We start from the raw sequence: 6509 nt of genomic DNA on the forward strand, positions 1-6509 counted from the left end.
GATCAGCATTTTCTCTATAGTGACCACCTGTCTATAGTGGCCACATTTCCTAGTGCTGTTGTTGTTTGACATAAACTTTGAACATTTAAATTGTAAGTAACTTTAAACTGCAAGAGTTTCAGCCCAATAAAACACTCTCAGCGCCAGGGTATGAACAGACTGACCTCCGAAAATAAATCCTTGAACAAGGCTCAATCGTATCTTCCGGGTCTGACAGGAAGTTGTTAAACTAAAATAAGAATAGGCTCGATGGCTGATTGCATACAAAGTAAAACAGTTTAACAGTTTTACAGCTTGAAGAAAAAAAAACGCTCCTACAGTACCTGCACCTGCTTGATAATTATTAAATCGTATGCCCTACTTGAATAAAAAAAAGTTCACTGCAATAATAAATGTACCCACATCACAAGGAGCTTATACTTTTTTAAACTTACACCTAGTTATCGTACTGAAAATTGTTAATGACATTACATGAAGTCATTCAACAATTTTCAGTCATGATGAAAATTTTCTGAATGGAAGGTGTGATTATTGTCATTTTCTGAAAAATAGAAGCAAGCTCTGTTTTTACCTGGAATCAATTCACAATACCAGTCCACTTTGGGGGATAATGTACTGTTAAGAGGATGTTCCATTTTTGCGCAGGGGTGATTTGGAACAGTCCAATGTTGCATGGGAAGGGGTATGGCTGAAATATGCTGTATTTGCTCTTAAGCAAATGTCGGCCTTTCTAGTTATATTGCAATCCATACTACAGTATGGGATTGCAATATATTGCTTTTCCTTTGTCTCTCCTGTCAAATTCTTCAAATGGATTCAACTTTTTCATATTTGGATCAAATGAACTGAAATTTGGCAGGGTGGTAGAAATAGCAAATACCCCCAGACGTTTTTTTCACTTTCTTGATAGAGGCCTTAGAATTTATGATATTTGGGGTTTTTGGTCATTTTTAGACAAAATATGTATATTTTGGGCCGCTGTGCCCTGGAATTACAAGCTAATGACCTGAAATTTGGTACAGAGGTGCATTGGACATATGAGCACAGGAAACAATCAACACTTTCTTCATAGATCACTTAAAAAATTAGTTACTTTAGGGGTTTTGGCCATTTTTGACTAAAAATGTATATTTTTGGCTCCTATGCCCTTGTATTACAACCTAATGACCTGAAATTTGGCACAGAGGTGCATTGGACATATGAGCACAGGAAACCATTAACACTCTCTTCATAGATTACTTTAAAAATTAGTTATTTGGGGTTTTTTGGCCAATTTTTACTAAAAATGTATATTTTTGGCTCCTATGCCCTTGTATAGAATTCAAATGACCTGAAATTTGGTACATAAGTGCATTGGACGTATTGGCACAGGATTCCATCAACGCTTTCTTCACTGACCACTTCAAAAATGAGCTATTTTGGAGTTTTCTGCCATTTTTGACTAAAAATGTTTATTTTTGGCTCCTATGCCCTTGTATAGAAACCTAATGACCTGAAATTCGGCATGAAGGTGTGTCTGGCATGTGCCCACAGTACTTCATTTTCACTTTGTTGATACATTACTTTAAATTGTTGAATTTGGGAATTTTTTGCCATTTTTAGACTAAAAATGTTAAGTTTGGGCTCCTGTGCCTATGTATGGAAACCAAATGGTCTGAAATTTGGTATAAAGGTGTGTACGGTATATGGCCACAGGGCTCTATTCACACCTATGGTGTACATCAATTGAAAATTGTGACATTTGGGATTTTTTGCCGTTATTGACCAAAAATGTACATTTTTGCTTCCTGTGTCATGAGAAATCCAACTGATCTGGAATTTGGTATTAGGGTAGCTTTAGCACTATAAATGGGAATTGGGCCACATAGACTGGTCCATTTTGCATAGATAGGGGTGTTCTGGAAGAGTCCATTATTGTATGATGGATTGCAATATGCTGTATTTGCTCCCAAGCAAATGTCGGCCTTTCTAGTGTTTCTTTCTTTCTTTCTTTCTTTCTTTCTCCTGTCAAATCTTCAGAACACGGTATCTCCGTTGTTCCTCAACCGAATGACTTGAAATTTGGCACAAGGGTAGAGTGGGCCAATACCCTCGGACGTTTTTTTCATTTTTTCCATATCTGTCTGTTAAATGATTTTATTAAGGTTTTTTGGTCATCTTAAGACCAAAACTGTATATTTGGGCCCCCTGTACCCTGGTATTATAACCGAATTAGCTGAAATTTGGCACAGATGTGCCTTGATAAGTCCCCCATATAGATTCAATATCAGTTTTGATGTACAGTATAACGAAATGCTTATTTTTGCGATTTTTTGGTCATTTTTTTTACCAAAAAAGGACACTTTTGGCTCCTGTACCTTGGTTTTAGAACCAGATGACCTGAAATTTAGTATAGGAGTGCCCTAGACATATGCGCACATGGATTCAATAACACTTGAGGTATACAGTACAACAAAATGCTTAATTTTGCGATTATTTGGCCATTTTATGACCAAAAAGTACACTTTTGGCTCTTGTGCTCTGGTTTTAAAACCAAATGACCCAAATTTTGGTAAAAGGGTGCACTAGACATTTATTCAAATGACACATGTATAAATTTTTGTCATAGACTACGTCAAAATGATATATTTGGGGATTGTTTTGTCATTTTCCAATAGCCAGAGGGGTCAATGACCTTAAGGTCGTTGACCCCAGCTGCAGATTGCACCTACTGGAATATATGTCTATTCAATCTAATTAGATAGGTAACCAATCACTTAGCCTGAATCTATATCCTAAAGAGGGGGGGGTGGCAACCAATCAGCGAGCCCGGTGTTATCTGGAAGAGTCCATTCTTACCCGGAGGGGTTCATTTTTTTTTAAATTCATCATTGGACTGGTGAAGTCTTTCAGTGGATGTATTTTTGGACAGGTCTATTTTGCAATTTTACAGAATGTGTGCTGGAAGAGTCTATTCTCGCACGGAGGGGGGATTTTTCAAAATTCATATTTTGGACTTTGGTGACTTCTAGTTTGTCAAAGTCTTTCAGTAGGGTTATTTTTGGACTGGTCTAATTTGCAATTTTACATGGGTGTTCTGGAAGAGTCCATTCTTACATAGAGGGGGCTTTTTTAAAAATCCATTTTTTGGACTTCAGTGATTATGTCAAAGTCCTATTTTAGCGGATGTATTTTTGGACTGCTCTACTTTACATGGAAGAGTCCATTTTTTGCACACGGAAGGGGGATTTTTTCAAATTCAGTTTTGAACGGGTGATGATTCAAAATTCAATTTTTAGTGGAAGTGTTTTTAGACTGGTCTATTATACCTTTTCATGCACTGGGACCTTTTTTGCTAAATTCAATTTTGGATTTGGTTTCTTATTCAAAAGGCCAAGGTTTCAGTGGGAGTATTTCTGGACTGGTCTATTGTGCAAATTCACATAGGGTGCACTGGAGTCCATTCTTGAACGGGGGAATTTTGTAAGATTCATTTTTGGGTTAAACCGTCATTAGTAAAAGTGATTTTTCAAATGGGTGATTTTGAAATAGCCTATTGTTGCATGGGGAGGGAGATGGCTGAAATATGCTGTATTTGCTCTCAAGCAAATGTCGGCCTTTCTAGTTTATACCATATATCTTCACCATATAGACAGACCGTGAGGCTGAGTCAAGCCGATACGTTGTTGAATTGTAACGATGCTGTTTAAAGAATCCGCACTAGAAAAGTACAGCAAATGACTTTACATTTGCATAATTTATACATGGTGATGTTCAGTTTCAACTACAAGTGCCTGACACGTGTGACAAGTATTATTTCGCATCTTTATCATTGCATAGTTTGTAGTTCACATTGTTTGTCTGCTACCTAGAATAATGAAAACCAATCCGTTATTTTTTTCTTTAGTCATCCTCTTCGGATTTTTTTTACAAAAGCGCCCTTCCTGTTCCAGGGCTAGCCGTTAGAAAGCCCACAGTAATGTCACTTTTTTTCAAGCAAAAGGGCTATCTACTACTCAAAATCATGTTTCTTGTCCAGAACACGAAGTTCTGCTGCAGTACCTAGTTGAGCCGCTAGGTGAAGTGATAGATTGGAATAATTCCACCGAGGGTAGGGGTGAGTTTGAGACCCAAAAATCGTTCGAAACATAAGGCTGCTATTAGCAAAGCCCCATTGATGATTCATACCCGAAGAAAATTGTATCCATGCTTCTATTAAGGTCCTAAACACATGGAGTTTTATGGAGATTTTGTTTTTAATCATTCACAGCTGTATGACGGCCAAGCTCTGTGACCGGGCTTCGGACCAATGACCAAACGGCCAATGCCACGGCCACCCAAACAGTTTTCAAGATATCTATTGTGCATGACAAGTAATGTGTGCAGATGATAGACAGACGGGCACAGACTATGTTTTAATTATGGGGGCACTGTAGCAGTTGTGACATGTATTCAGCAGAACATATAAAGATAATACATTGGACAATACCACTAAATGGACTCTAAATACATTAGGCCTAAATCAGTTTCAAGGATAACAATGTGTGGACGCGTAAAGTTAGTCTATTTTCAAAAGATTGTGGTTACATAGCAATGACAGTGTGTATGTCTCATATGTCATAGATTGTTGTTGTCCAGTGGGCTTGAACTACATGAAGCTAGATGTAACTATAAGGGAATAAAATGTTAATTGTAGTTAATGTCATTATGGCTAGACCAATCGCTGTTAATCGGTGGCATCTGCATTCACCTGATGAAGACATGTCTCAGTCCTCCATTAAGCCCCCATTCCAGTAGACGGCGACCTCGCTACGTCCTTAATTGGATTTGTGTGGACATTGACTACATAAAGTACTACATACATATCCTTGACGTGACATAAAATTGACTACAAAGAATATCATGCAAGATATTAGAGTATGATGGAAAAGACAACAGAAACACCCAATGCGAGATGAAATTCGTCTATTATGTGCTATGAAATTAATTGAGGGCTCTGTCTGATCGCTCTGTTCGAAGGCGGTCGTTGAATTCGTTAGATTCTAGATCCCAGCCTGGTCTCAGCCAGCTCGCCGCCCTAGTAGAACGGGGTATCAGCATAAGTAACGTTTATACCTGCTAGCATAGGCTTCTTAGCGACTGATGGATGATGAATACGGTAATAATGGTTATACATATCTTCTTTTTTCATACTAGAAATTGCAAGAAATCAAAATGCTGCCATATTTGGTTGTCAAAGAATTCTGTTGAATGGGACCTGGACAAATATCCAATGCTGTCTGCCGTTTTCAGTCAATAACATCACAACCTAGTAACTTCAAGTCAGCGTTATTTGATACGAAAACTAATTTCACTACCATCTGCGGTTCCGAATCAATTCCTGTTTTTGCTTCCATCGCGCCGGTTAACGCTAATGGAAAAGCTAGCGCTGTGCTGTCACAAAATCTGCTATGAACGTGGCCTGACATGACAGGACAAAGTAAGACATAATTTATAGCTTGTACCAAAGCCAAGAAATGAAACTGGCTGAACCTGATCGGGGGAACAGGAACCGCGGGGTGGGCAAAGGTGGCGGTAAAGTCTGACATAAAATTGACTGCTGGGGAACAGGAGCGGACAAGGTCTCAGGCACTGCAGTTTGAGTCAGGAAGTGGAAGTATGATACTATCTATGGCTGATAGAAACTAGTAAAATGATGCACGACCTTTGTCTTTCCCATAAGAAAAAAATCGTCAAGTTAGAAATCCGTTAAGATGATCTGTCATGCGTGGTTTATTTTCATATAAAGGAACAACAACATGTAGCAACTAGAGTTCCGAGACTTCATACCTTCGCCGATTAATATTATTGAAATCTCCTGACGTATTCTGAAAGTTTAACATGTGTTATGCAAATAAGGCCTTCATTTGAATAAGATATTTCAAGCAATGATCTTCTCTACAAAATAAAACATGTAATAGAATTTCTTCATTAATTTGTGCAAATTTGGTCTGATTTACATAATTCATGACTAATGATGCCCACTTGTAGTTTAAATAGGGATATTTGCTGCTGTACCAAAGGAAGCCACCAGGGATCCCATGATCTATGTATTATTTTTATATTGCCAACACTCAATAACTAAATCCTCTTCTGTACCCAGTGGCACGTAAAGCTTCAGGAAGTTCTTCCATCGTTGTCTGTCGGCAGCAATTTTTGGTGTCTCATCCAATGAGAAACCCCTCTTCTTCACCTCCTTCTCTATGCAGCGCCTCCATGTCTCTTTCGGCCTTCCTCTCGCTCTCTTTCCCTGTGGAGTCCATATTGTTTTTTTATTGTTCACTCGGAGCGTTTTACAGGGTTGGGTAGCTAACCCTACGCCTAACCGTCCTCCTTCCCTACGACTACCAACATACCAAATATCATACCAGATCCATCCACGACGTACAAACACAGCAACGAAAGTATAACCTTTTGGCGATGTGGTGATAACATCAACTGATAGTAGTTGATATGAGAAAAGTACATACAGTGCCACAACCATACATATG

Source organism: Branchiostoma floridae, chromosome 6, assembly GCF_000003815.2.
Source record: "Branchiostoma floridae strain S238N-H82 chromosome 6, Bfl_VNyyK, whole genome shotgun sequence".
Lineage (NCBI taxonomy): Eukaryota > Metazoa > Chordata > Leptocardii > Amphioxiformes > Branchiostomatidae > Branchiostoma > Branchiostoma floridae.